This window comes from Miscanthus floridulus, chromosome 13 (genome assembly GCF_019320115.1).
Source record: "Miscanthus floridulus cultivar M001 chromosome 13, ASM1932011v1, whole genome shotgun sequence".
Classification (NCBI taxonomy): Eukaryota; Viridiplantae; Streptophyta; class Magnoliopsida; order Poales; family Poaceae; genus Miscanthus; species Miscanthus floridulus.
This window is the reverse complement of record NC_089592.1, coordinates 1,075,165-1,091,146: the sequence shown is the minus strand read 5'-3', so window position 1 is coordinate 1,091,146 and position 15,982 is coordinate 1,075,165.

Below are 15,982 nucleotides of genomic sequence, written 5' to 3'. Positions count from 1 at the left end.
CTTCTATTTATAAGGCAGCCTGAAAAACCAACTGTTATGAGCTTTTGCGGGATGACCGGACGCTCCGATCGTTTTGACCGGACGCTACGGTCAGTTCAACCCGCGAACAGTTTTCAAGTGATGACCGGACGCTGTCAGAGTCCGGTCAGTACCGACCGGACGCGTCCGGTCGCTCTTGGATGCTTACTGTAAACGACCGGATGCTGGATACTCAGGGTCCGGTCACCACTGACCGGACGTGTCCGGTCACTCTTTTCCAAGTCTGGACCCTTACTGGAGTCGACCGGACGCTAGCCCTCAGTGTCCGGTCACACGACCTTCCAGTGTCCGGTCACCCTAGACTTGATCACCTCAGTCAAATGAACTGACCGGACCCTGCGGCCAGCGTCCGGTCACACCGAAGCCAGCATTCGGTCAGTGTTTGACACTCCATTCACTTCCAACTTTCGAACATATGTGAATAAAGTTTGCTCCAAAGGATCTTAGGCATTCATAGGAGCTACCTAGAGCTAGTTTTAACAAGTGTGCACCACACCTAACTCACTAGACTCAACTAGGTCAAGCTACCCGTTCATACCCTCCTTCATAGTACGGCCAAAGGAAAAAACAAAGTCCTAAACTACTCTAAGTGTCTCTCCAACTCCAATTGACACTTAGAACTAGTCATCCTTAACCTTGTCGTCCATCCTTTGAGAACCGAAACGATTTCCATCGTAGGGGCATGACAACCTCGATTGCCCAATCGATCTCCATTACCATGACCTAACTTAATTGCCTCTACAAAACACACGTTAGTCATAGTAATCTTGTATTGACATTAATCACCGAAATCCAACTAGGGGCCTAGATGCTTTCAATCTCCCCCTTTTTGGTGATTGATGACAATACCACCTCAAGTATGTTATGGAGTGAGGTTTTTGACGGGCTTGGTTCATATAAGCTTTTGTCGATAAGAACAAAAGAGTTAGTCAAGCTTATATGACCCAAGCCAACACAATGTACTCAAAGAATATGAATTAAGCATGAGTACAAATAACAAAGCTCATTTGCTTCGAAGTATAAACGCGGAAGCAAAAGCAAATGCGCATTACACAAGTGATATGACATATAGATAAAGCAAAGTAGAAGTCACACATGTCAAATATCACAACCACGTAGATAGCACTATCACATATATATAATAGTATGCATGAAAGTTAACACACGAATGCATAAGTAATAGTGTATCACACAAATAAAACTCCAAATGTATATAATAAGCTAATACTAAATAACTAGCTCCCCCTAAAAACTCGCTCCCCCTAAGTCTACATACTCAAACCCTCTCCCCCTTTGGCGTCAAACACCAAAACCTAAGGGTCGATCGGTGGGGCTGCAGCGGACGAGTCAGGCGCTGAAGTACGTGGAGCAAGATGGAACTAGGCGCCATCATCATCTGACCCTGAGCTCTGAACTGACTGACCCTCTAAAGCAGGAAGTGTCGCTGAAGCGGTCTGGGTCTGAGCTGGGGCTGGTGCTGCCTGTGAAGCTGCAAGTATGTCTATCGTAGGATCTGACAAGGCGACAGACGAGGGGAGCCTCTGAGTAGTCATGATAGCTGGAGCTGTTGTAGATGGACCGGCAATATGCATGTGAGGCGGAGTAGGCATGCAGGTCAACTCGCTGAATAATGCTCCAAGACTCCTGGAGACTGATGTCTCAGGCACGAATAGCGAGGAAGTCTGCTCTGGTGAGAAACCCGTGTGATAGGGAGTGAACTGCGGGGCTACACCAGGTGAGGCTAACCACTGGGACACCTGTACGGGAGGTGACATGAACTGAGCTGGAGGCTGTCCCTGACTCTGAAGCCCGATGGGCTATACTGCTGGAGTCGTCGAAGTGGTAGGAGGCTGTGCAAGCTGGGGCGAAGTCTGTGGCAGTGGGATCCCAATGGTTGTCACTACATGCTGCATGAATCCCATGAGCTGCTGCTGCATAAGTAACTGCTGGTGCTGAAGGAGCTGCTGCTGCCACTGAAACTCATCCTGATGAGCCTGAAACTGTGCGAAGTTGGTAGCTGTCTCCTGTGCCTGTCGTGTCTGATCCAGCTGCATCCGCTCAAGAATAGCTATGAGAGCGGGGTCTGTCTGCGGAGCAGGTGGTGCAGAACTGGAGCTACCTGCCTCTGTATCGTGTCTGCGAGGAGGCATCTGAGGTATAGGCTGGTAGTCATTGTCAGAGCTGTCACTATACTCGCTCACCTCCTGTTGTGCCTCTAGCTCCTCCTCCTCAGTGGCTGCAATCCCTCTGATGATCTCATCCTGCTGAGCTGCGGACTCTGGCACGTGGGGACGATGGCTAGGCTGTTTGGGTGCCTGAGGAGTGGCGTGTCTGATCCTCTATGACAGGTTGTAAGCTGGGAACTCTGTGGTGGCACCTGTATACTCATCCATCATACCAGGGGGCTTATCAAGCACTATTCTGCGGATGAGGAACATGATCCAGTGAGCATAGAGAAGCTGCCTGCGACCCTTGAATTCCTCAGCTATTGTGTCCTCCATCTCTGAAAGCAGAAGATCCCAGATATCAAATATTGTCATCTGCATGATGGCATTGAGAAGCCAGAGCTGTAAGCGAGTCAGGCCCTCCCTGTATCCCAACCTAAGAAGCAGTGTCCTCCTAATGATGGCCTCTAGTACCCTCGCTGTAGGAGTCAAGTCACTGGGGTTCTTGCTCGACCCCTCACCAAAAGGCTCCTTGAAGCAATGCCGCACTAAATCTGTAGGGGGCACCTGCCCTCCATGAGGACGCCTGGGTGGCTCCTGATGTCCATAGCAAACCTCATGCATCTTAATAGGCTGCTCCTATAGCCTTAGTATCTCTCTGGCTCTGCCACTCATCACTCTATAGTCTTTGCCTTTGAAAGCAAAGTGAATGAATCTGTGATGAGGATCGATGTAGAGCGAGGCATAAAACTGACGAACCCAAGAAGGTACATATATGCCCATCCGTCCAATCAAATCTGTCAGTCCTGGCAAATATGACAAGTATGGCCGAATGCTCTCTCCCGCTGCTGCCACAATAGACTCTATCTGACAGACCCTCTGAGATCTAAACACTGCCCCACTGTTGAGATAGGCATTGTAGAAATCCTCCTGCAGTGGCGTGTAGAAGCCCTCAGCTGCTCTCTCATCCCTCCTCGGAGGAAACCAAACCTCAAACTCAACAAAACACAGCTGCTGAACCTGTCTGGCTGTAGCGGCCCTCAAGTCGAGGTGTACCACTGGAGGTGGACCCTGTGGTCTGGGCGGAGGGCGTGAACCCCTGCGCTGTATAACTGGCCTCGGTGGAACTGCAGCACTGGTACGACTCGAGCGGCGTAGCTGAGGTGCCGGCTCGGTCTCCTGACCCTCCTGAGTCTCCTGGGCTGGTTGAGGCTCTGCTAGTGGGGGCTGCTGCTGTGCTGATGGACCCTCCTCAATGGCAACCCGTCGTCCTGCAAGCATGGTAGTCCCAGCTGGACTACCGTGACGACGCTCAACATCCTCAATCGTAGCTCTGACTGCGGGTGAAACTGGCTAATCTGCAATAACAACTCCGCTGCGGGTACCACCTCTCTTGGCACGCTCTGTGGCCTCGGCAACAGCTGCTACTCTTGCTGTCTCCGCATTGAGGTACTTCCGCTTCTTGGATGTTACCTGCTTGGTTGACTTGCCCTTAGATCCGGCTAGCTGGCGAGGCGGGGGCCTCCGATCATCATCACCTAGGCCACCACCAACGTTCTTGGTGCGAGCCATCTGAACTAACAAGATGGTGAACTGTCGCTGATGAAGATCAACTATCAAACTGCTGCTTTCGAGGCTTGGCCTCGATCCTTACTCACGAGCTTGGCTCCGAGTTGACTGCCAACTGCCAGACGTAACACAACGGAACCGACTCGCTGTACGATAGAGTAGATGGATATACAAATAAATACCATATGTCTAATAGATGCGAAATCCTAATAGAGAAAGCAATGTAGATGCGAACTTGAATCGAGTGGCTTTCTACCTGACGATCAGCGATCCGAGAAGAGATAAGATGTCACGTGGGGGATCTCGGAACCGGCTAGGGTTAGGTCAAAAGCCCTGAACGTAATGAAGAATTAGTGCATTGAAAATTTGATCTAGGTCACAATAGTGGAGATCAAGATTGAAACACAAAACTTGCCTTACCAATCAAGGGATGGTAGGGCTAGTGCACTCGGCGTGAAGACGGACAGCTTTGGCAACGGCGGAGCGGCGAGCTAGGGCACGAGGAGGTCGGCGTGGTGCTGAGCAGGCGCGATGGTGCGTGGGACGGTGGCGCGTGGCTGCGATGGGTCGGTGTTGACGCGGTGGCGTGCGAGGACGGGGCACATAGCTCGGCTGCGGGCTCGGCTGGAGCGCGGCGGCTATGGGCGCGGTACGGCGGCGTGTGGCTGGCGAGGGGGCTGGGAGCGGTGGCGTGGCGAGGTTGGGCGCGAGGAGGCAGCGGCGCGACTATGCGGCTGCTCGGGCTAGGGCACGATGGGAGACAGAGGATGCGGGTACGGTTAAGTAATCCCCCAAAACGTGACAGAAAAGGAAACGGGGAAAAGAGTCCTTAAGACGCGCGAGATCCACTGACCGGATGCTCCGGTGGTAGCGACCGGATGCTACCACCCAGCGTCCGGTCAATTCCAGAGAGGTCCAAAACCTCTGGAATCGGGACCGGACGTGTCCGGTGGTCCATGATCAGACGCAGGCAGGGTCTGGTCAGTACAACTTGTCCTTCCTTGATCGATCGGACGCTGAACCCTTCCTGACCGGATGCACAGACGCAGCGTCTGGTCACTCCTTCATCAGCAATTCACCTCCTGTGAACTGACCGGACGCTGGACAGCAGCGTCCGGTGCAGCGTTCGGTGCACCTTTTCTAGCAAATCTTCAAACTTCCTTCGCGCTGCCTGTTCCCAATCAAGTCCCAACTTGAATAAGATCCAAATAAACACTAATTGGGACTGATGTGAGTGACCTCTCTCAAACCCTCATATTTTTTTAAAATATTTTGCCTTAAGCTATAATTCTTTTTAAGAAAATAGGCAACAAGAGGGCAAATGGAACAAAACGACAAAACAACATTCATGCATATGTAATACTTGTAAGGAAATCTAGTTGCTTGTCAAGTTTGATCCAAGGTTAAGCTTCTTCACACGCTTTTCGGCGGTTATCTTAACCATGTTAGACAAGCCCTATATGCATTGCCACAAATTAAACATGTTGTATATTATAATGAATGCAAGGGACAACACAAGCTCAATTTTTAGTGAAGTTACTAAAATCAAGTACATTGAGCTCATCCCGCAATCTACAAAATGTAGCCTCATCTAGCGGTTTAGTGAAGATATCTGCTAATTGATCTTCGGATCTTACACCTTCTAATGATATATCATTTTTAGCTACATGATCTCTTAGAAAGTGATGGCGGATATCTATATGCTTGGTGCGAGAGTGTTGAAGCGGATTGTTTGCAAGTTTTACCGCACTTTCATTGTCGCACAAAAGAGATACTTTCTCTAGAACTACTCCATAGTCTAGTAAAGTTTGTTTCATGTATAATATTTGTGCACAACAAGCACCCGCGGCAATGTATTCCGCTTCGGCGGTGGACAAAGCCACACTATTTTGTTTCTTGGAGGACCAAGACACAAGTGATCTACCAAGCAAATGGCACCCTCCGGATGTGCTCTTTCTATCAACTTTGCATCCGGCGTAGTCCGAATCGGAATAGCCAATTAATTCAAATAAAGCTCATTTGGGATACCAAAGGCCAATGCTTGGTGTGTGCTTAAGATACCTAAGGATTCTTTTTACGGCAATTAAATGTGTTTCCTTAGGACTAGCTTGAAATCTAGCACACATACACACACTAAACATGATGTCGGGCCTAGATGCGGTTAAATATAATAAGCTACCAATCATAGAATGGTAGAGAGTTTGATCAACCGAGTTACCTCCCTCATCTAGATCGAGATGTCTATTGGTAGGCATTGGGGTCTTGATTGGCTTACATTTATCCATCTTGAATCTCTTGAGAAGATTTTTTGTGTATTTCTCTTGAGAGATGAAGATGTCTTCTTTCATTTGCTTGACTTGAAAACCAAGAAAGAATGTAAGCTCACCAATCATTGACATCTCAAACTCCTTAGACATCAATTCACCAAATTCTTTGCATGAGTCTTCATTTGATGATCCAAAGATGATATCATCAACATATACTTGACAAATGAAGATATGCCCATCAAGCTTCTTGGTGAATAGTGTGGTGTCGACCTTCCCAATGGTGAAGCCCTTCTCAATAAGGAAATCCCGAAGGCGCTCATACCAAGCTCTTGGGGCTTGCTTAAGCCCATATAGTGCCTTGGATAACCTATAAACATGATTAGGATATCTAGGGTCTTCAAACCCGGGAGGTTGATCAACATAGACTAGTTCATTAATAAAGCCATTTAAGAATGCACTTTTCACATCCATTTGATATAGTTTCATTTCATGATGTGATGCATATGCAAGAAGGATACGGATGGCTTCTAATCTTGCAGCCGGTGCAAAGGTTTCTCCAAAATCTAAACCTTCAACTTGAGAGAACCCCTTTGTAACTAGTCTTGCCTTGTTCCTCACAACAACACCTTGATCATCTTGCTTGTTGCGGAACACCCACTTTGTTCCAATAACTCTTGCACCTTTTGGTCGCTCTTCAAGATTCCAAACTTCATTGCGAGTGAAGTTGTTCAACTCTTCATGCATGGCATTGATCCAATCCGGATCTTTAAGAGCTTTTTCTACCTTGGTAGGCTCATAGCAAGAGATAAAAGAGTGATGAGCAATAAATGAAGTAAGTTTTTGAGATCGAGTCATCACTCCCTTTGTTGGACTCCCTATGATGAGATCTTGTGGATGATCTTGTAGGAGAGGTGTATTTCTTCTATTGACCACTTGAGGAGGAGGTTGTGGAGCATCAACATCTTGGCTTGTACCACCATTTGCTCATGGGAGATATGAGTATCTTCATTTTCTACTCTCCTATCTTTTTTCACCATCTTGTGGTACACTTGATGAAGAAGGTTGGTTAATGATTTGTACATCATCTTCATCATCTTTTGGCTTGATGTCTCCCACCGGAATATTCTTCATAGCCTCCCTCAATGGTTCATCACCTACATCATCAAGATTCTCATGTGCTCCTTGGGAGCCGTTAGATTCATCAAATTCCACGTCATATGTTTCTTCAACCAATCCGGTGGCATGATTAAATACTCTATATGCTTTGGACTTCAATGAGTAGCCAACAAGAAAACCTATATCACAATGTCTTTGAAACTTCCCTAGGTGTTGCCGCTTCTTGTAGATGTAGCACTTGCAACCAAACACCCTAAAGAAGGAGACGTCCGACTTCTTCCCATTGAGCAACTCATACGGAGTCTTGACAAGGAACTTTTGAAGAAATAGGCGGTTGGATGCATAACATGCGGTGTTGATTACTTCCGCCCATAGAGCTTCGGGGGTGTTGTACTCATCTAGCATTGTCCTTGCAAGAGTGATCAAAGTCCGGTTCTTCCTCTCAACCACACCATTTTGTTGAGGAGTATAGGTTGCGGAGACTTCATGTTTGATTCCAACTTCATCACAATAAGCTTCTATGTTTGTGTTGTCAAACTCTTTGCTATTGTCACTTCTTATCTTCTTAAGCTTCACTTCAAATTCATTTTGAGCTCTCTTGGCAAACTTCTTGAAACAAGATGCAACTTCGGATTTGTCATGAAGGAAGAACACCCATGTATATCTTGAATAGTCATCCACAATCACAAGACAATAGAGATTTCCTCCCAAACTCTTGTATGTTGTTGGTCCAAATAAATCCATGTGTAGGAGTTCTAGCACTCTTGTGGTTGACATGAAAGCTTTGGTTGGATGAGTGTTTGCAACTTGCTTGTCGGCTTGACATGCACTACAAAGCTTGTCCTTCTCAAACTTCACATCCTTCAACCCTCTCACCAAATCATTCTTCATAAGCTTCTTGAGTGAGCTCATCCCAACATGAGCAAGTCTTCTATGCCATAGCCACCCAAGTGTTGTTTTGGTGAATAGGCAAGTCTTCAAGTTTGCATCTTCGGAGGTGAAGTCAACTAGATATAAGTTGTATCTAAATCCATTGAATATCACTTGATTGTCATCTACCTTGGATACAACAACCTCCTTCTCGGTGAATAAGCATTGAAAGCCAAGATCATACAATTGCCCAACGGATAGCAAGTTGAAGCTCAATGAAGCAACATAGAGCACATTAGAGATGGAATGATCATTTGATATTGCCACTTTGCCCAATCCTTTGACCTTGCCCTTTGAATTATCTCCAAATGTTATTTTCTCTTTTCCATCTACCTCTTCATCTAGTGAGGTGAACATACGAGGATCACCGGTCATATGTTGAGTGCAACCACTATTAATAACCCAATGACTTCCACCGGTCTTGTAGTTCACCTACACACAAGAGATTCAAGCTTTAGGGATCCAAGCTTGTTGAGGGCCCTTCACTTTCTCAATAAGTGACTTAGCCACCCAAATTTTCTTAGGCCTACTCTTGTTGGGGAGACCTAAGAACATGACTTTCATCTTTCCACTCGAATCTTTTCTAAGCATGTAGTGAGCATTGAAAGCAAAGGGTCTAGCATGCTTGGGCAAGGGTTGTGGTGGTGGAGTTTGACACTCATGAGCAAAGTGGCCTTCTTGTCCACACTCAAAACATCTCTTTGGCTTTGGCTTTGGCTTTGATTGTTGGTGTTGAGCTTGAGCCTTCTTCTTCTCTACACTTGCCATATATCCAATGCCACTTCTATCCATCTTCATGACGGTATTCATGAGTAGCTCACTTTGGAGATGCTTGCCTCTAGCAAACTTGCTCAATCCCACCTTGAGATGCTCTTTCTCCATCTTGAGCTTCTTGTTCTCTTCTTTGAGAATATCATTGTTCTTCTCCTCCTTGAGTTTCTTGATTTCTTCTTTTAGCTTTTCATTCTCAAGGATCACCTCTTTATCATGATCAAGAGTTTCTAGCACAATGGTGTTGTGACTTTTCATCTCTTCAAGATCTTTCATGAGCTTCTCATTGTCACTCTTGAGCTTGACATACTCATCATAGTCATTGCACTCAACCACTTGCTTGCCCTTGCTACTAGATCCATGCTCAATGCTTTCATCAATTAAATCATCACATGAGGTAGCTATATCAATCTTAACAACATGGTTAGTAGCATCATGTGGCTCATTTGGTAAGAATTCTTGTGCAATAATAAGGGTATCATAATTGATCTTTAGAGTTGTATATTCATCTTTTAGCTTATTGTGACTAGTGATGAGCTCATTGTGCACCCACTCAAGTTTATCATTTTTATCTTTAAGCTCTTTCTTAGAAGATTTGAGCTCCTTGAGTTTGGATGATATAGAATCCTTTGTTTCTTTGAGCTCATCATTAGCCTTTTCTAATGTATCACACTTAGCTAAGAGTGAATCATTTTTAGCATCAAGTTTTTCATTTGTAGCTCTACTCTTTCTAATGATCTTAGTATATTTTCTTAGTATTTTGACAAGATCATCATATGTAGGTGAGTCATCATCATCGCTATCACTATCATCATCACTAGCATGTTCATCATCACTACTATCATCACTCTTTGTTACCTTGCGTTCACCTTTGGCCATAAGGCATAGGTGTGTAGAGGATGATGGCGATGGTGGCGGTGAAGATGCAAGATCAATAGCAATGGCGGCCACCTTTTCATCATCACTATCATCATCGGATGATCCACTTGATGAATCAATGTCCGTGAGCCAATCATCGACAATGTAGGCCTTGCCACTCTTCTTCTTCTTGTAGAAGTCCCTCTTTTTGCCATCTCTCTTCTTGTATGGCTTGTTCTTTTTCTTTTCATCTTCATCGCTTGAGTCATCTTTCTTGCCCTTGTTCTTGAACTTGTCTTTCTTAGGCTTTGTGCATTGATGAGCTAGGTGGCCAAGTTCGCCACAATTATAGCAATCCATCTCGGAGATTGGCTTTCTTCTTGAGCTAGTGAAGAACTTCTTCTTCTTGCCATCAAACTTGATGCCACTCTTGTTTAGCCTTTTTAGCATCTTGGTGGTCTTCTTCACCATGAGGGCAAGGCTTTCTTCATCACTTGAGCTCTTATACTCAAGTCTTGCTTTGCCCTTGTCTTGGCTAGCTTTGAATGCTAAGTCCTTCTCTTTCTTCTTTGTAGAGGATGAGCCATCTTGTGGTGTGATGTGCATGTACATCTAATGAGCATTGATCTTTCCTAAGATTTATGTCGGTGTAGCAGGCGGAAAGATCACCTTGATGTAGCACAATCATAATGTGCCCATATTTATCAATGGGGAGGACACTCAAGATTTTTCTCACAACGTCGGATGGTGACATTTGAGTAAGTCCAAGCCTATTGACTTCCTCTACAAGAACATTTAATCGAGAATACATCTCATTAGCACTTTCTTTGGGAAACATCTCAAAAGAATTTAGCTTTTTAATCACAAGATGGTAGCGTTCCTCACGCTCACTCTTGGTTCCCTCATGGAGCGCACAAACGTCTGACCATAGTGCATGGGCGTCTTTGTGGTTCCTTACACGATTGAACACATCTTTGCAAAGGCCTCTAAATATGGTGTTGCGAGCCTTTGCATTCCATTTTTCATAATTCACTTCATCGCCTTGAAGTTGTGCGGCATTCCTAGGTGTTGGGAACCCTTGAGAGGCGGCTCTAAGAATTCCAACATCTAGAGCTTCTAAGTATGCCTCCATGCGGATTTTCCAATATGGAAAATCATCTCCCTCAAAGATAGGAGGAGGTCCATCCCCATGAGACATCTTGCTCTAAGCGATTAAGCTTAAAAACATGAGCACGAGGCTCTGATACCAATTAAAAGGATCAAGATGCCCAAGAGGGGGGGTGAATTGGGCTAATTCAAAATTCTCTTGCAATAAACAAATCCTACGGATAGCCTAATTAACCCCTTGTGCCTAGAAAAGTGTTTCTATCAAACTAATGCACAACGAACTCACAACCTATGTTCCAACCTTACTCTAGCAAGCAATTCTATGGATGTAAAACAAGTATTGAATTGCTCAAAGTAAATACTCAAAGTAAGTGCTCAAAGTAAATAGGGAGAGAAGGGAACGCGGCGATGTTTTGTCGAGGTATCGGAGAGTCGCTACTCCCCACTAGTCCTCGTTGGAGCACCCATGCAAGGGTGTAGCTCCCCCTTGATCCGCGCAAGGATCAAGTGCTCTCTACGGGTTGATTCTTCGACACTCCGTCACGGCGAATCACCCAAAGCCGCTCACAACTTGAGTTGGGTCACCCACAAGCTCCGCCGGGTGAACACCGAACTCCCGATCACCACCAAGCCGTCTAGGTGATGGCGATCACCAAGAGTAACAAGCACGAACTCTCACTTGACCACGCGAAGCCTAATGAGAAGATGGATGCACACTTTGCTACTCTTGATTTGCTAGTGAGGCTACTCTCTTGGATTCTCAAATCACAAACACCTCACTAGGACCTTGCTCTTCTTGGCACTCACAAACGTGTTTCTCAGCTGTTTGAATGAGCAAAAGTTACTTCACTCACGAGTGGAGCTTCTATTTATAAGGCAACCTGAAAAACGAACCGTTATGAGCTTTTGCGGGATGACCGGACGCTCCGATCGTTTTGACCGGACGCTCCGGTCAGTTCAACTCGCGAACAGTTTTCAAGTGATGACCGAACGCTGTCAGAGTCCGGTCAGTACCGACCAAACGCGTCCGGTTGCTCTTGGATGCTTACTGTAAACGACCGGACGCTGGATACTCAGGGTCCGGTCACCACTGACCGGACGCGTCCGGTCACTCTTTCCCAAGTCTGGACCCTTACTGGAGTCGACCGGACGCTAGCCCTCAGCGTCCGGTCACACGACCTTCCAGTGTCCGGTCACCCTAGACTTGATCACCTCAGTCAAATGAACTGACCGGACCCTGCGGCCAGCGTCCGATCGCACCGGAGCCAGCGTCCGGTCAGTGTTTGACACTCCATTCACTTCCAACTTTCGAACATATGTGAATGAAGTTTGCTCCAAAGGATCTTAGGCATTCATAGGAGCTACCTAGAGCTAGTTATAACAAGTGTGCACCACACCTAACTCACTAGACTCAACTAGGTCAAGCTACCCGTTCATACCCCCCTTCATAGTACGGCCAAAGGAAAAAATAAAGTCCTAAACTACTCTAAGTGTCTCTCCAACTCCAATTGACACTTAGAACTAGTCATCCTTAACCTTGTTGTCCATCCTTTGAGAACCGAAACGATTTCCATCGTAGGGGCATGACAACCTCGATTGCCCAATCGATCTCCATTACCATGACCTAACTTAATTGCCTCTGCAAAACACACGTTAGTCATAGTAATCTTGTATTGACATTAATCACCGAAATCCAACTAGGGGCCTAGATGCTTTCACACTCCATCTGGTTTGGCTTCCATGTTTCGTTCATGTCATTGTAGAACTCGCCGGCGGGGTTTAGGACCTGGTCGTTAAGAAATCATGCTATGGTCTCTTGAATTGCTTTCAGTTAGTCACGCCGTATGACTTTTTCCTTCAACCATAGAGTCTTCAATAAAAATTAAAGAAAAAATATTAATATATATATATATATATGTGTGTTGGTCACGTGATTACTTATATATATATATATATATATATATATATATATATATATATATATATATATATATATATATATATATATATATATATATATATATATATATGAGCAATAAAAGAAACTGTGAATATATGAATATATTTATATAACGTATTTTGAGGATCTCTTTGGGAGTTCTTTTTGAGTACGCCATGATGAACTCGCAAACATAGTATCCGCAATAGTTGTTCCCCTGTTCTTGTCACATAACCCACTTTTACGAGAAAAAATATCCGATGAATTGAAAGCATGCATGGTATTAATTTTAGTCCCGGTTGGAGCTACAAACCAGGGCTAAAGGTCTCTCTAGTCCCGGACGCGAAAAATACCGGGACTAAAGCTAAATTTCGAAGTGGATCAAAAGTCGTTTCTCTACTAGTGATATATACACACTTGCAATGCAACAGCACGCATATAGTTCTTGTTAGTGGACCAATTACACTTGGAACTGTTCCACATATTGTTGTTCGTAGGTTTCTTTCCTTGAGCTTTATTTTTCTTGTATTTCCGTGCAAAGCTTTTTGCTGGTTTTTATTAGAGAAGAAATTAAAAACGCACGTTGTTATTAGAACGGTAGTGGACATCTGGGTTCTATAATACAGTGCTTGTAGCACAATTCTTTTCCACTGACGATATAATAAAAAAAGCCAGTCTTTTAAAAAAAGGATTATATCCGAGAGTGAGGGGATGAACCAGGCACATCAGTGTGTATATGCATGCTGCAGTGCGGCAACAAAAACCTTGGAACAGAAGCAAAACTCACTGCATGAAAAAACAGTTTGTATCAACGAGGCTTTTTTTTCGGTGCGGCTGGCATTGAAGCCGTCCTTACAATAACATGCTCGGGCTCTAGCATAACAGTCGCCCTTATAAATAGTACAATAGAAATGACTGGTAATATAAACTGCTTTTACAAATACATTAATTTGTAGGGGCGGCTGGTACGTAGAGGTGGCTATTACCAGCCGCCCCTGCTGTGTTCAACACAACCGAAGCTCGGCCCAAAGATCAAAATCAGCGGCCCAACTTAACCTTCACTTGACTCTCAACCGTTGATCAGATCGACGGACGAGATCCATCCCGCTGTGGATAAAATGCAGAGGCGTTGTTCTCCCCTTCGAAACCCCTAACCTGGTCCATGTCGCTGTGGCCGCCGCGGCAGTCCCGCGTGTGCGACGGCGGGAGCTGGAGGCCGTGGAGCTTATCATGGCCGGCGGCAACATCTAGGCACCCGCATCCAGGAGTAGGAGGCGGTGGTGTTCGCATCCAGGCCCAGGCGGCAGCGTCCGCGGCGGGCTGGCCGTGCAGCCGGGCGGAGGCGATGGCTCCCATGGCTGGCTAGCTGACCACACATCCAGTAGAGGCGGAGGCTCCTACGGCTGGCTTGCCGCGTAGCCCGGCACCGACGGCACCACCCACTCCTCTACCGGCGTGGTCACCATCCCCTCCTCCACCGGTGCGGCCACCACCCCCTCTTTTCCTCACTCTCAGATCGGACACGGTCGAATCCTCCCCGAACCCTAGCTCCCTTCCCTGGCGCCCCAAGTCCCTCTTCGACGGCCGCGACGCCGCCCCCACGGGCCTCCCCGACGCCCGCACCACCCCCGGCCCCGCCACCCGCGCCGCCGCCCCCAGGGGCATCCCCGACCACCGCACCGCCGTGCCCCTAGGGGTAACCCCGCCACCTACGCCGCCGGCCCCTCCTCGACGCTCGCGCCGCTAACCCTTGGTCCTCCCCTGACGCCAGCACCGCCGACACTACAGGGCCTCTCCAGCACCCATGCTGCTGCCACCGCGAGGTGCTCTCTCTCTCCCCAACCCCCCTCTCAGATTTGTTCCTATTTTCTTGTCTGCGGGGATCTATGTTCATAGTCTCGTAAAACTGATGATGAGATGCAAGAACTAATAGGTCAGTTTGGTTTCTCTCAATTTTGCCTCTATACATTGTATAGAAATTCATCGTTCTCAATTGCAGCAGGCTTCAATATATAGCTTAAGTGGCACTATAACACATTCTTCAGTTTGACATGCTTCAATTTAGGATTACATCCACCACCTTACATTCTAACCGCCAATATCCTGCATAGGCTTTCCTCATTTTATCACTAAAAATTTTCATTTTATTATTTCAGTGCACCAATCAAATTATGATTGCCTCATCTTTGTGTTACGATCCTAACACTGAAACCCTGACATTAGCTTCCAGCCATGGCTGTGAATAACCCTAACACTGAAACCCTGACCAGCAAATGGATTACTTCTAAAATTAATCACTGGTTGAATGCAAATTCATGAAAATTGGTTCAATGCCGTATGATATTCTTACAGTATTAGAAGTTCTTGTGAACAAAAGGATGTCTGTATTTTCTGTTAGTTCAGTTGCCATATTCTTAAGTGATTTTATAGATTTATCATATTTGATTGTTTTCTTGGAATGCTGGAGGCTGAGGCTTCTATTTGGTGGCTGGTTTTTACTTTGCAGATTGATATCCAGTATTTGGCAGTCACTTCAATTTCAATGTAAATTACCCTTAACTTAAACTCCTAGTATTTGGTTTCCATAAAGAAAGTAACCTTGGCTAGGACATGTTAGGAATTTTGCTTTGTATTTTTGCTTCTTGGGGTGTCAATTCTGAGCTCCGTCATTTCTGAAACAGTTTTCAGCCTTATAGGGCAATAGCTGTCATCACTAAATTAGTCTAATTAAAATTCCACTTTACCTTCTCAGCTTTTAGTGACCAAATTTTCTCATGATTACTTTTTTAGTAAAGAAAAAGAAACCTGGAAACTAATGATTGTTCTTTGCATTACCAAAACATGACATTATTTGTATACAGGATTACAGGTGTTTTTTCTTTTTTAATTCTGAATCATCTTTTCTTGTGTTATCTATATTTTGTTGATGCCAATTCTCTTTCCATGGGCTACTAATAAACCTCACTCAAGAGTTGGGTGACGCTGTTCTTCAAGACTGGTAAGATCTATTCTAACATATATGTGGTGTGGTACTGTTTTTGTTGGGTTCAGAGTGTGTTCTTCAAAGACTGGTAATCTAGTACACTGTTGGTTGAATAAGTTGTGAAACAAAAAGCATTTGTCCAGTAGTATATGCAGTATACGTGATCTGTGACAGTTCCTTTCCAAACTCATATTTTTCTACCATTTTGCTATATACTAGTTTCAGGATTGCACATGCT